We start from the raw sequence: 15,482 nt of genomic DNA on the forward strand, positions 1-15,482 counted from the left end.
GGGGGGCACTTATTGGAAATCAGTTTTGTCACCTCTTCCTCCCCCCAAACCCTGAGACAATGAGCCCAGCCACCTTTCATTCACAGTTGCATAAGCATAACCTGTACATTCAGCCGCTGAAATATACACTCAATATGTAGCAATGGAGATTTATGTTACTGCTTTATGAATGAACACTGTGTTTTATTAATAGACTATATTTTGTGAATTACCTAAGAGCCACCAATAGGGAACTCTGGAATCCGACGGCTAACCAACTGGGTACTACCAAACAGCGGCCCCTATTGCTGAAAGCAGGTAACCAGCAGGGAATGCTTCAGCTCAGCTTTGCACTGTTGACTGAACATCCCCTGCTGTGCAGATAATGGAGAAAGCTTGTAAATTGTATCCCTTCTGGCATCCTGGCCAACTCTGTTACACTGGTGTAAACCCTGGTGCACCAGAAGCCCAGAATAGCAGCAAATAAAATCTGCTCATACGTCAGCGACTGTTAAGTCTTGTCAACCAGTTCTTCCAAAGTCTTCCTAAATTATAAAGCTCCAAAATACAGGCCAAAAAAGAGCAGGTCTGGAAAGAGTGAGCTATACAATTGACACCACCAGCGAAAAGGCCCTGCTCCACGTAGCTCCTGCCCTGTCATTTGATAGGGTGTCCACTTGCCCTCCTTCTTTGCATGGAATGCTCTCTATTGGAGTCTTTAGTTCCAGTACAAAGACCATAAGAAGGGAGAGCAGGGACCTTGAAGTTCCCAACAGCTGTTAATCAAGCAAGCAAGCACACAGGTCACCTTTGTCACAGTCAGGACGCCTTTGTCCTGGCCAGGCCTGCACCTAATCTTGTTTTTGTACAATCTTGTTTGTCCTCAGTAACCAAAATTATATTATCAACATATACAAGCAGAAAAGTTGTTTTCTTTCATTTTCAAGGAATCATACAAACCAAAGTAGCACTAATAAAGAAAAGTTCCAGGGTGGCAACAGAAAGCAAACTAAAATTGCTTTTGCAGTTCATCAAAACTATCCAGCAATATCAAGTTATAGGAAAACTGGTGCTATTAACAGTAATCCTTCTAGTTGGTTAATTGGTGTGGCAACTTCCATGCACATGACGTATGGTGCTAATTATTTCCCCCAAGAGTTAAATGATAACTAACCAGAGGCAGCTACAGTTGCAAATGGCAGCAAAATATCTTTGAAAGGAAGAGGAGCAGGTTTGCTCAAGTGTGTTGCAGGTAGAAATACTGTTTGTAATGAAGTGAGAGCAATAGTTTACTCGCTCGAATTAACAAATAAGAAAGTTTTGAGAATTTAAATTCTAGATTAAAACTGATTTTTTAATTGAGAAGGGGATTGTAACAAAAACACTCGGGCCTAATTTGAATAGTAGAGTGCCTGGTATCTGGTGGGCAGACCAAAGTACTCGTCAGGAGAGCTATGAGATTCAGGTGAGGGTCAGATGCCTTGTCAATCCCAGCAGGTATATAACAGGAAGACCTGGCCTGTGGCTTGCCCAGGCCACAAAAGGTTTACAAAGTTCAGTTATTGCAAAAGTTTTGCACCTGTTTCTTTCTCTCTCAGGTGAGAAAATAACACATGGAAGCCTACTTCTGTGGGCCTATGCACCTCAGCTGAATGGGGGGAGCACTTTTTGTGGAATGTGGGGGGGGCACTTTTTGCTGCTGTGATGAGTCTAAGTTTATATTGACCACAGGCTCTATGTATGTTTTACAGAGCTTTCATCGCAGCAGGATTAATTTCTCTTGTCAGAACTGGCCCCCATTATGCTAATTAAATTTAAAGAGTTCATTAGCTAAATGGTAATTGCACTAACATGCATTAAGGACATTATGATTTACAAAACTTGCTTTCAAGAGGAATTGCTTCCCCTTTTAAATATAATCTCAAATAAAGGCCACACCAAGCAGGAACAGAGGGAGCGGGTGGGAAGAAGAGGCAAGATTTCAGGCATGCTTGTTTTTAATGAACCATTAATTTAGTTGAGATAAATTTTCCTTCTCTTGGGCTTTTCATTTTGCATCAATCTGACCATCACTTCTGCTGTAGGCTTGGTGCTTTGCTGCTAAACATCACTCAAGGTAGCTGATTTGATGCATCCACAATTGCCGTGTTGTTTTTCTTAATTTTTTATCAGCTGACAGCAAATATCAGCTGACAGCAAATAGCATGTGCCAATCACATGCTATCTTCCCTTAAAATAGTCAAAAAATAAAGTAGGACAAACCTGACCCTAAATGTTTGTGGAATAATTCAGCAATTTCTCTCTAGGTTAATGCGGTAATACTGCTTTACATCTGCCCCCCCTCCCCACCAGTATTGACAGGTAGCAAAGATTTGGTCCTGCATCTTTTAATATGTGGCATCGTAAGATCATTCAGAGATTTACACAGGCAGCATTTAAGAAGTGAAGCTTAGGGAGTTGGGGTTGGAAATGCCACCCTTTTGCAAACATTTATTCCTTTCTGTAAAAACATGCTTCCATTCTGCCTGTGCCCCTTGTGTCTCTTGCTGGAAGGAAGACTTGATAGAAAACAGCAGATTATAAAATGTTTTGCTCTTTCAGTCAGGAAACGGAAATGTACCATACGACCCGTATATTGAATGAATAAAATGCAGTCTTAGTGTTGTAAACATTCAATTCATCGTTCACAGTAAGCAGGAGTCAGGCTGATGAAATGTTTGGAGGTGGGGAAATTAATAGAAAGCCTTTCACCCACTCAGGTTGTACAGCTACCGTGTTTTTCAATCCCCTCCCACCATGCTCACCATAAGTCACCTCAGATCAGTGTAGGGGTCTTCTTGGTAGCTCTCCTGTCTCCAGAAGCTTGTGGGGCTGATCCTGGGAGAGGGCGTTCTCTGGGGCAGCCCCTGAGCTGTGGAACTCCTTCCCTAGAGAGCTTTAACCGGCAAGTTCACTCTGCAGTTTTCAGCGTATACTGAAGATACACCTCTTTACCCTGGCCTTGTATTTTAAGGACCCAGCCTAGTCTTGTGATTGCCATTTGTTTTTAACTGTTTTTGAATGTTGCATTTTAAATTGTTGTGACCTGCCCCGAGTCCTTAGGGTGAAAGGCAAGTAAACAGTGCCTAGGCTGTCTATGTGATTGGGAATTCCTTTACAGATACAGTGGTACCTCAGGTTACATACGCTTCAGGTTACATACGCTTCAGATTACAGACTCCGCTAACCCAGAGCGCTTCAGGTTAAGAACTTTGCTTCAGAATGAGAACAGAAATCGTGCTCCGGCGGTGCGGCAGTAGCAGGAGGCCCCATTAGCTAAAGTGGTGCTTCAGGTTAAGAACAGTTTCAGGTTAATAACGGACCTCTGGAACGAATTAAGTACTTAACCCGAGGTACCACTGTTTTACATTAAATGCAGAGATGTTAGGAGATGCATCAAAGATGGGTATAACCCCACTAATGTGCATTCACTGAATGCATAAGCATTTGGACTGGAAAGAACTCACATATATTGTACAAACAATCTGGCCTCACCCGAGTAATTGCAAAGTGATCATGTGAATCTGCCCTGAGTCCTCCTTATTTCTGAGCTCCAAGATGACCCTACCAGTGAATGCTGCTGATCCTTACTGCTGTGGAGCTGAAAATTTCAATGGTAGCCCTTCCATATTCTTCCACTACTTATTTAGATTTCTGATGTTACCCCCTACCTGTGTGCTGGATGTGACTGTTCACTTAGCTATATTTCTGCTATCATGGCAAGTTTGGGCCTGCGGAGAGCTGAAGGGAATTTTTATTTTCTCTTCTCCTCCGTAGGTGTCACTGGATGCTGAAGAGACTTAATCAATTCCAGCAATACATTTTCTGTAGCCAAAACCAGGCCTTGGTCTGGGGCGGATTTGTCAATGGAAATTTATGGCGTTAAGACGGCCTGCCAGAAATGGCTAATTTTAGCACAGGTTGCTTTCAAGGACTAGAAATCTAAAAAGGAACGTGAAGAGGAAGAACAAAATCCAATTCACTTCAGCCTGCAAAGAGGAGTCCTTATGGTAGGCCACTTAGGGAAGCAGAAGTCCAAGCCCATACTCACCCACCCTCAATAATATTTTGCTTCTTATTGACCTTATTGACCTTCTTCTCGAAGGTCCTATTTTTCAGAGACTGGGCTATACAAACAAGTCTTAACACTTTAACTGACAAATGCCTTCCTCTCAAAGGTCCTATTTTTCAGAGACTGGGCTACACAAACAAGTCTTAACACTTTAACTGACAAATGCTATACTGGAATTTGCATCATCCCACATCCCACCCCCTTCTGGGTTTACACGATTTTGCACTCGTGGCCAATTTATAGAGGATGCAGGGCAAATGCATAATTCGTCAGCTCATTTAAAAAGGTTTCAACCCTTGTGCTTGTCTCTTTGCATGCATCATTCATACATTTGTGATCTATAGCCCCAAGTGAAGCCATTCTGGCATGAAAACCTTGTAGATGCAGAAGCCAATGAACAATTTAATTATTTTTCCAAGCACTTTTTTCTTTCCAATATTTCACCACCCAAAAAATTGCAAGATTAAAAAAATGCCAGTTCCAGGCAGGGCATGAGTAAGATATAGCTCTAAGAACAACTTGAAGTATAGTTGTTTTTCATTTATTTATTCCAGTTTTCAGCTAGCAGGGGGGTGGAAGCAGCAAGATACATCCTGACTGACTGCCCACTGTGACAGACTGAAATACTATATGTGATGTCCCGTAATTTTATATAATCAGTGGGTAAATTAACGGTGCATGGCTCCCAGTTTCACACGCTTTACTAAGGTTTAGCGTGACTCAATCAATAGTGGGCCAAAGCCTAAGCCATCAAGAAGATCATTAGATGTGTGTATTGATTTCCTCATGATTTTCAGCACTATCTAAAAGACATTGAACAAATGAATTATAAGCACTCCTTTTGGATAGAGACCTCTCCTTAAGTTATTTGGAGAGGATTTCAGTGGCATTGGTTTTTACTTTGAATTGTTATACCTTTTAACAATTGGAGAAGATGGACAGAAGCAACACTGTAGAAGGGATCTCACCTCACTCCTCACAACGTGTCGTTTTCCTTCTTGGAAAGTGATAGTGATAAGAAATTGACAGATTGCTTCTCACCGTAAGAAATGTTTTGGAACATGGTGTGAAGTGCCTTGAGGGTCCCAATATGTAGGACAAAAAGAAAAAGAAGAATGGTAAAACGTTTTAAATTAATAAAGCAAATTAAAGAAAAGCAGAAACACAGAGGTATGGCAGGAGAAAGGCTTGCATGACCCCCGGTTTCCATTAAATGTTAGACACCCAAGATACTTGCGGCCTGTGAATGAACTAGCTTAAGAATAAAGTTTCCCTTCAGCAAAGAAGGCTCAATGTCAAATGCTAGTCCAAATAGTTTCCAGCTGTTAACCTATATATTGATTCAGAACAAAAGTCTTCGTTCTCCAGAATATGAAAGGTGCACTGTTTGTGTATGACATTACAGATCCAGTTTCTTAAAGCATAGGCATTTCCTAGCCTCTAGTGCCAGTTTTAATCATTCTTGGCTACTGTCTTTGCAATATTCTATGTTGTTGTTGTAAACTGCCTTGGAATTGTTTTTTAATGAAAGGCATCATAAAATGATTTTAAATACCATTTAAAAATCAGACTTATGCTATCGGTAGGAGGCCAATATAGAGGCAGGAAGGATGCTGGGGACCAAAGAGAATGAACAGCTGCATGCGAGGCCGCATAGTTTCCAGTGGGTGTGGAGAACCTTTGGTTCTCAAGATGTTGATGAACTACAACTTTCATCAGCCCCAGGCAGCACGGCCAATGATGAGGGATGATGGGAGTTGTAGTTCAGGAACATCCGGAGGACCAAAGGTTCCCCACACCTTCCCTAAAGCCATGAAGAAGTAGACAGTCATGACAGATATCCAAACCCAAATGTCATTTGTAAAGGCAGGAAAGTAGCAGGAAGGTGCCCTTTACGGGTGTATAATCGTCACATGGGATATTAGACTGTAGTAGAAGTTCTCTCAGGTATGTCAGATCTGCTCCTGTGTGGCTGGAAGAGTTGCAATGGATACCACAGGAACATAGGAGTTGGTTCCTAAGTGTGTAGTAGCCTTCAACACAATTAACCAATTGTCATCAATTTAGCTTCTTAAGGTCTTCCACTTGGGGCTAATTGCTGTTTCTTCTTGGGGATGTTTGGCCACCCAAACAAAATTTCAGGAGCTCAAAGTAAGCAAGCACATGTTGGTGCAATTGCCTTCACAGGGAAGCTTCCGCAGCTCTGGATTTGCTGCTTGCTTGGTGGTCAGTCTCACTTGCTTGCCTTGTAGGGCTGAATTCAATTATTAAAATGCCTAAATGGGGACAGGGATTTCTCCTTAAGATTTGCAGCTATAGAAGCTCCAGTTCTTGGAGCAGAGGCACACTTGCAAGAACCAGTACACAAATCAACAATGTGTATTTTCTTTTCAGTAGCATCCTCTTTGCAGGTGGTTGCAATGCTGAATAAAGGAAATGGCTCTCTAGTGATCTCTAGCTAACATGGATTCACCTGGACGAAAAGGTGGGGCAGAGAGTATTAGCTGCCTCATGCAGATATACTCTTCTAGCTTTGCAGAATTCCAACATAAGTTGTGAATGGGTGAAAATGTAAAAAAAAGCATAGCAAGAGATCCCTTCGAGGGAAGTCAGGTCGGTATTGGGTGTTGCTTTCTGAGCTCTAATGAAAGAATGAATTGAGTGAAGTGGCCTTGAGCAAGTCACATCTTCTCAGCCAAGGTTTTGGTGAGGATGAGTGAAAAAAGAAATAGGAATAAGACATCATTTATATTCATTCAGTAGCTTAACTAAGGAATACCTGCCATCTTTTCTTTTCATTTTACTCACAAGTCACCAGAGCGAGCGCAGATGATGTCCCAAGACAAATCCGAGTGCGGGTAAATCTTGCCCTCACTCTTGTGACTTGTGCATATGGATAGAAGGATCAATCAGTTTGGGTTCTCTCACATTTTCTAATCTCTAATTCACATTTCTGCACCAACTGGTGATCTGTCATGAAACTTCTTCAGCAGGTTGTCGTGAATTTCTGCTAATAAACATATTTTTGTATGGAATTTCAACCGATTTTTGCTAGCAACCTCTCCTAATAAAATGAATATTTGTATTCTATTTTCATTAGTATATTCAATTTTATACAGATTTCCCCCTAATAAAAAGGTAAAGGACCCCTGGACAGGTAAGTCCAGTCCAATTTGACTATGGGGTGTGGCACTCATCTCTGCATTTATGTGAACATTATTTGGCTTGAGAAGTATATCACAAAAGTCAGATAAGCATGGATATTGAAGGACGGTTGTGCTTTGCTTCTCATCTTGTTTCAGAAATTGCACATTTGATAAATTTGGGTTTAAAGGTGAACTGAACTGAATTTCTCCCCACCCCTGCTTGTGGGTAGAGTGGGGGCCATTTCAATTCCTCACCCAATGGAGTACAATCACTGGTCGGACTCTTTATGGAATTTCCAGACAGGCTCTGAACAAGGAACATTTTGACTCAGGGCTACTAAGAGAGTTTTGTTCATAGCTATCCTGTTCATAGGCTTGACACTATAATTACAGCCAATTCATGAAGCTCCTCACCAAACTGAAGGAATACAACTGGTGCTCAAAAATGCTTTTGCAGTTGAGCTATATCCTCTCACAGCAACATCTTACCGACATGCTATCAAAAAGCATACTACCAGAGAACGCCAGACGGACACATTTCAAAAGTGCATCTCCACATCTGCATGCACTAGGCAAACACTGAACAGAACACAGAAAATTGTCAGAAATGCACGTGCAAAGATGCCGTAAGCTAAATTATCCTGAAGCTTGTGCAGATGGGTATCTCCTCACTTTTGAGTGACAGACAGATGGTCTGTGTGGGCAGCATAATAACTGACATCCCAAGTGCATGTTCTTTGTCTTTAATAAATGTGCAACCGTGTTTGAAACAGTCACAGCATTGCGCAAATTAACATTGTAGGAAATATGTGCATTTGTCTAGATGAACTGACAGCTGTAGATCCTCTATGGCAAAAAAAAACAACAACAAAAGTCTACAGCGATGCCCCACATCTCCCAGGCAGCACGAAGGTTGAAACCATGCTAGGAAGAATTTGCAGCAGTATAGTTAAATTATCATGCATGCAGATTTTCTGATACGCCCACACTACTGAGATGTTCCAGAGAGTGTAATAAAATTCCTTTCTGCCTGCATGACTATGATATCTAAAGCTGCTGTGATCATTTATAGATATGTGTAGGAGGGATTCTTTGTGTGATGGTATTTGTATGACTCCCACCGGGAGTCTAGGCTTCACACACACACACACACACACACACACACACACACACACGGCTGGCCCAAGACATTTTGGCACCTGAGGCAAACCATAAAATGGTGCCCACTGCCCCACCAGGGAAGAGAGGGTGAGTGAAGATCTATATCAGCAACAAAGGGGGAATAAAGATCTCTATCTGGGTCTGCTGTTCCTGTGGATCCTACCACCTGAGGTAATCACCTCACCTTGCCTCATGGGTAGGCTGGCCCTGCACCCATGCTCTCTCTCTCTCATTTAAGATATATAGGTATACCTGCATTCAAGGACTTGTCAAACCAGTGAATAATAGCCCATGCTGATGACTTGAAGACCCAAGGCAAATTTATTCAGGACTGTTTTCTTCCTGGGTCATGTTTTCTTCCTGGATCACAATAACCCTGTGGAATAGGTTGGAGTGAGAGGCTTTGGCTGATTCACGGGTCACCCAGTGATATTTGTGGTGCATGGGGATTTGAAACTGATTCATCCTAGTCCTCGTCTGACATTTTTGCCATTGCGCTACACCCTGGGCTATCCTAACAATAATCTCTCTCTCTCTTTTTTAAAATGATATTTATTAGAGGTTTAAAAGTTACAGAAAAAAGAGGAAAGAAACAATAAAAAATTAAACCAAATAAAACAATACCTTACAATACATCAAAAAATAAAAGAAAAAAACAAAATTAATTAATGAATGTTAGAAGGATGCTGGAATGAAGTTATATGGCTTTAGCAGAAATGTTATAAAGAATTAAGTAAAAATAGATTGTTAATGGACCAAAGTGGAAAATTTAAGGTTACATTGTCTTAAGATAAATTATAGAACGAAAATTGAGAAAGATTGGAAAGGATTTGCCGAAATAGCTAATTGAACTAGAATACAAAAAAGGGAGGTGTGAGGAGGTCGATGAAACAAGTAAATGAAAGGTAAAGAAACAGAAATATTGGATGTGTTTTTAAATGTTTTTGTTTTTCTGGTTGTTTTCCTAACAATAATCTCTTAATCTGAAGGTGATAAAGCTGTACATAAATGTTTGACACACCTTCAAATATGTATCTGTTCAGGCTTCCTCAAGGCACATTCAGAAGTCAACGTTTGCAATTAGTTGACATCAGGTCAGGCTGTTCAGTCTCTAAGACAGAATTTTTCTCTTCCCTCTTTTTTGAAGAATCAGATTCTAACATGCAGGAAGTCCTGGGAGTTTTTCAATCAGTAGCCTGTTATCTGCAAACTGAATTTCCTGCTTCTCCAAAAGAAGAACGCTCTTCTTTTGAAGCTTTCAGCTGGAAAATGAAAACCTCCCCTATCAGTGTGCAAACCTGTTTCATATTTCTTGCAATTCATTAGTTGCTGCTTTTAAAAAATAAAGGGCCTTGGTAAGCCCATTCTTCTTGACAAATCTTCCTTTGTCCCATCCCCCCTTCCTTCTACACCTTTGAAAGGTAAGGTGACATCTCTTATTGGATTCTTTCCATGTGAGTTTTGTAGCAGAGTGACTGTAACTTTAGAAAAGGCCTATTCTGCATGGCAGCTTCCTAAGAAACCTGAGAAATGTGAACTCAACAGGTCATCAGAAGATGGATTTGCTTTTGGTTAAATAACCAAAGTCAAAAGGTTAATGATAAATGCATCCTCGGCAGATTGGGAAGAGATATCTCGTGACATTCTAAAGAGGTCACTGATTACTTCGATGGGCACAGGCTATACAGTCATACCTCGGGTTACAGACGCTTCCGGTTGCAGGTTTTTGGGTTACAGACGCGCCAAAACCAGGAAGTACCGGAATGGGTTACGTCCGGGTTTCGGTGCTCGTGCATGCACAAAAGTGCTAAATTGCGCTTTGCGCATGTGCAGACATGCCGCTGCGGGTTGTGAACATGCCTCCCGCACGGATCATGTTCGCAGCCCAAGCGTCCACTGTATTTTCAATAGGTGCAAATTGGTAGGTGGGAACTTGCTCAGGTGACGATCACACAGGGGAAAAAATGATTATGGCATAAAATAAACAAGAGTATGCATAGGATGGGTGTGAATGGGTATGAGTACTTTTTCCGCCTCTTACAAAGGGCTGGTGTTAAATGAGCATAATACTATGCCAAGTGTTCAGTAGAAGAAGTTAGCAGGAGATAAGAGAAGCCCCCCCCCCAAGTCCAACAGTGAGAGCAGCCCCCAAATGGTGTCATGGACTGGCTGGATGCAGAGGAGTAGTGGGAGACACACACACACACACACACACACACACACACACACCAAGGATCCCCCAGGGGAAGGTTTGTTGTGCAAAGAGCCTTGAACCTAAGGAAATTCGTCATGCAATGAAGTGCTGCTGTTGAGACTCAGCTGATATATATCAGTGTGACATCACCCAAGGGGCGGAGCTAGCCTCGCTTGTTCCCCCAGAGTCCTTCACGTGTTCTTCAGTGCCTGAAGAGGGCTTTTATTAAAATACTTTTGTGTCTCTTGCTCTTCCTTCAAGGGCTTCAGGGCAGGAGATTAGCCTGCCAACAGCAACCCCCTGAGGTAAATGAGAAAAGTTGTCTTGCCCTGGATCACTCTGGGGGCTTTGTAGCTGTGTGATGGTTTAAGCCTGGTTCTGCCATGTTGCAGCCCAACACTGCCATGTTGCAGCCCAACATTTGCCAAACTGGTGCTCTCCGGATGTTTTTGATGACAACTCACATCAGGCCCAGCAAGAACAGCTAGTCTAGACCATGGCCTATACTAGCCTGTGGTATGACTCATGCTGCATCTCTATATATTTAGTAAGCATCCTTTCTAGAGCTCTTGTGAAGCAACTCTCCGCACATTCATGCGCTACTGAAAACGGAAGCGCCTAGCAGTTGTTATGGAAACACTGCCAGATTACAATCTGAGACACTGGGAGCATGTTTGTGTGTGTTTGATGTTTTTGGCTCTTCTTAATCAGAAATTAAAACTAGCTGTAGAAGCAGAATGGGCTCGTGAAGGCCAGTACTCTGGAACATATGCTTGATTCAATAGCTGAAAAGAAACAAGCCATTCCACACTCATGAATCTCTAAGCATTAGCTTTGGCTACAGCTGCTCCCTCTTTTCTGGGCAGAGAGAGCAGAACAGGAGGACTTGCCTCCTACTTTATGGGAGATTGACCAGGAACCACAAATACAGTGCTTTGGGTTCTATGGTGGGGGGGAAAGGGGGCAGAAATGAGAGGAAAAGGCAAAGGCAAAGGCCAGTGTAGGGAACTTATAGTATGAAAAAATAAATAAAATTTAACCAGGACACTCTTCAGATGTTTTCAGAATGCATGTAACATGGGAAGCACCAGTGGTGGACTTCTTTTCAATGCAGATACCAGCTGAATAGGAACATAAGAAAGTGCCTATACTAAAGTAAGACCACTGGTCCATCTGGGTCCGTATTGTCTATGCTGGCTGAAAACAACTCTCCAGGCTTTCAGACTTGGGCCTCCGTTTGCCCTACCTGCGAATGCCAAGGGTTCCATCTGCCTTCTGCATGCAGAAGGGGGATTTTTCTGTCAAGATTGCAACCGGGAACAGAAGGGGAGGGTTAAATTCCCTCTCTACCTCTGCTCTGATACTGATGGCAACCATCTTTTTTTGTCTATCTTTTTTCCTTTTCCTTTCTTTTCCTCTGTAATTTTAAATTCTCAATAAATATCATTTTTTTAAAAAAGAAGATACTGATAACAACCAGCCTCCCCATCTCCCTCTCTGCTGTTTCAAGTTGGATTTTTTTTTTAAAAAAAAAAAAGAAGAAGCTCGCCGCACATTAGATTCAAAGATGCATTTTAATATCATGTGGAACTTGGCCCTCGAGCAGCAACTAGAGCCGTCTTTCTGCGTGACCTCATAAAACAGACTCTGAGCACAGATGTGATATAGCTGGGAGGGTTTTCTTGAGGGCACAAAGTGACACTGGGGAGATTGTAATCGTTCCAGCCCATTCTGAAGGCATTCTGCAGCAGGCCGTGCTCTTTCCACACCCTTTTGCTAGTCAGGGCTCATTGGTGCTAAACTGACCAGAATAAAAATTAGATCAAATCTGCCTCTTGAGACCTTCAGCATGATCAAAATATTTTTTTTAAAGCCGGAGCGGTTTCTGCATCTTTCCCCACACAGGATTCCATTTTCCCAGCAGTTGGCATAATTAGAAATTACATACTTGACTGATCTTCTAGGACTAAATTTAGAGGAAAAAATAATCAGTATTGTTAAAGAAGGTCAGAGCAAAATATGTTGCAAGAATCTAAATCACCTTATGCAACCAGCGCTCTGATGTTAAATAGGACCATTTATCCACTGTCTGTATGAAAGTTCTTTTAGGAGCACTGTTCCAATATTATGGTTATTTTTAGAGCAAATAACTCCAATATTCATTTCATTTAGCATTGCATAAAACACTGACGTTAATAGTAAGCACAAAATTGATGAGCAAATGTTTGTTTAATTGGCAGATGGGCTTCCTTGACACTATTGCTATTTTGCATATTAATCAACCCTGGATTCATAACATTGGTTACCATTAATCAAAATATAATATTGTGCATTACAAACAAGGGGAGCGAAGGAGAGAGAGGGAAGATAACTTATTCATATATTGCAATTAAACTAGCACTAGGGCTGTGGTTCAGTGCTAGAGGATCTGTCTTGCATGCCAACAGCCCCTGGTTCACAGTGAACTATTTTGACAACCATGAATTGCTACCTCCCTGATTCTGGCTGCCAGCTAATTTCCAAGAAAGACATATTTTGCAATGATCAAGGACAGAAGGGCCTACAACATTAATCTGTGGGAGCCAAGACAGGCTTTGTAACCTAGATCACAACCACCCCAGACATTTAAAGCACATGGCTTCTCTCAAAGAACCCTGGGAACCCTGGGTCCTTTGTTAAGAGTGTTGGGAATTGAAGCTCAGAGAGGGGTATAATAATAATATAATAATTTATTATTTATGCCCCGCCCATCTGGCTGAGTTTCCCCAGCCACTCTGGGCGGCTTCCAATCAAGTATTAAAAACAATATAGCATTAAATATTAAAAACTTCCCTAAACAAGGCTGCCTTCGGATGTCTTTTTAAAAAAAGATAGCTGCTTATTTGCTTCACATCTGGTGGGAGGGCATTCCACAGGGCAGGCGCCACTACCGAGAAGGCCCTCTGTCTGGGTAAACTGCAGTTCCAAACTTACTTGCCGTAAACAATGCACTTAAAATGTGTGGAGTGGATGTGATCCTATTCCTAACCAACGGAAAAAGAAACAAAAAGGCTATGCAGTTGTTCTGCTCCTCAGGTTAATGAAACAGCAGGTTGCCTAAGTCATGGAGAGGACAGTTGAAATACATAAGGGGAGAGCTCTTTGACAAATTCTGTTGATCTTCTCACTGGAGAGACAAGCTGAAGGAATATTGTACTATGTCTACAGTTACCGAGAAGCAATGTTCAGCTGGAACTCTGCACCTGAGATGGAACTCTGTATCTTGCGGGGGGGGGGGGATTCTCTGAGAAACAAGAGCTCTTGCAAAGAACTCCAGGGAAGCTAAAGTGGTTTAAACCAAAACTCCTCCCAAACCAGAAGCTTTTGCATGGACCACAACATAAATATCAACCTAATTAGTCCCTGCTTGGCCCTGAGGTCTTCTTCCATCAAGCATTTTCCTCAGGTAGTTGGATTAAGCCTAAATATACATTCCCATACCCTCCAAATGTCCCATTTTTAGCAGGACATCCTAGATTGGCAGAAGCTGCCCTGGCTTCTGATCCCAATCTGGGATGTCCTATTTTGGCTCTTGTGCTCTGGCCGTGCCAGAGTGCAGGATGAAGAGACAATTGCCACATACTTCTCTCAAGAAACACCTATGAAAGCAGAACAAGGGAGTCTGCAATGTGAAGATTTATGGTGGAACTCCCAGCTGTCCTCCTTCTTTCACATGGAGCTTGCTTTCCTTATGGCTTTTTTTTAAAAGAAACTCTCCAGATAAATCCAGCAAGTAAGCAGATTTTCAGAATTCACAGAGTCTCCTGTAGTAGAAAAAACAATCTTGACCCTCCACATGCAGGAGAAAGGATGCTAATAAAATGCCACGATAAGAAAACAGTTGGCCTGTCAAGCTTGCGAGATTTTGCAGTTGCACAAACACATTTTCAATTATTTTGGGGCTAGACAGAAGATTGGCTGACAGTTAGGTGGAAAGCTGACAGAGCGGGTCAAGCACTAAAGAAAACAGAGATACTGTTTTGCTGAAGAGATTTCTGCATAGACTAGGATCAGGGTGACCTTAGGCCAAACACTCCCTCTCAACCTAGCCTACCTTATGGGTTTGTTGTGAGGAGAAAACGTCAGGAAGATGGATGGGCAGAGAGACATGCATGAAACCTTGAGCTCCTTGGATGAAAACCAGGATGGAAGTGTAACAAATAAAGCACTCACACACCCAGCTTAGAGGTGCAGCCAGGACCCAGCGCAAAAGCAACTCCACGGGGAGGCATTTCCACTGATTGCACAGCCTAGGATTCACAGTCTATTCTGCAGTGTACAGGATCAAAGGCTACAACTGGCACCTCTTCTATGAGGCTTCCCTCCCACGGTGCCTGGCACACAGACTGACTTCCTGCATCAGGGCAGGCAGCTGTTGGGAGAAACATCATAGCCCTAAATCTACAAAATTCTAGAGTCAGCTTTCCTTGGGGTTGCTAGCTTGTAGTCATCAACATTCAGGAGGTATACACAAAAACTCTACAGAGAAACCTGGGGAAACCTGGGATTTCCCATTCCTGAGTTTGGCACCTTTCCTCACTCCCAGACCAAGATGCATGTTAAAGTAACAGCTTGAAATTGGAACTTCATAGACACTGTTTCTTGTGGGAAGGTATGTGGGTTCCCATGTAGTGTGGCCAATTTTATACCCATTGATACAACTGCTGCAAAAATGGGCTTGCGAGCGTGGATTAGGAGGAAGATTTTAGGATTTTACAAACTAATTTGTTTCCTTGTTTTGGGGACAGGTAAAGCAATAACATTTCACACTATTCTATGGGCCTATCCTACAATTAGGCAGAGTGAGACTGCTGCCTCAGGTGGCAGATTCCATGGAGTAGCAAAATCTCTC

This window comes from Podarcis vaucheri, assembly GCF_965113315.1.
Source record: "Podarcis vaucheri genome assembly, chromosome: 6".
NCBI classification, from domain to species: Eukaryota; Metazoa; Chordata; class Lepidosauria; order Squamata; family Lacertidae; genus Podarcis; species Podarcis vaucheri.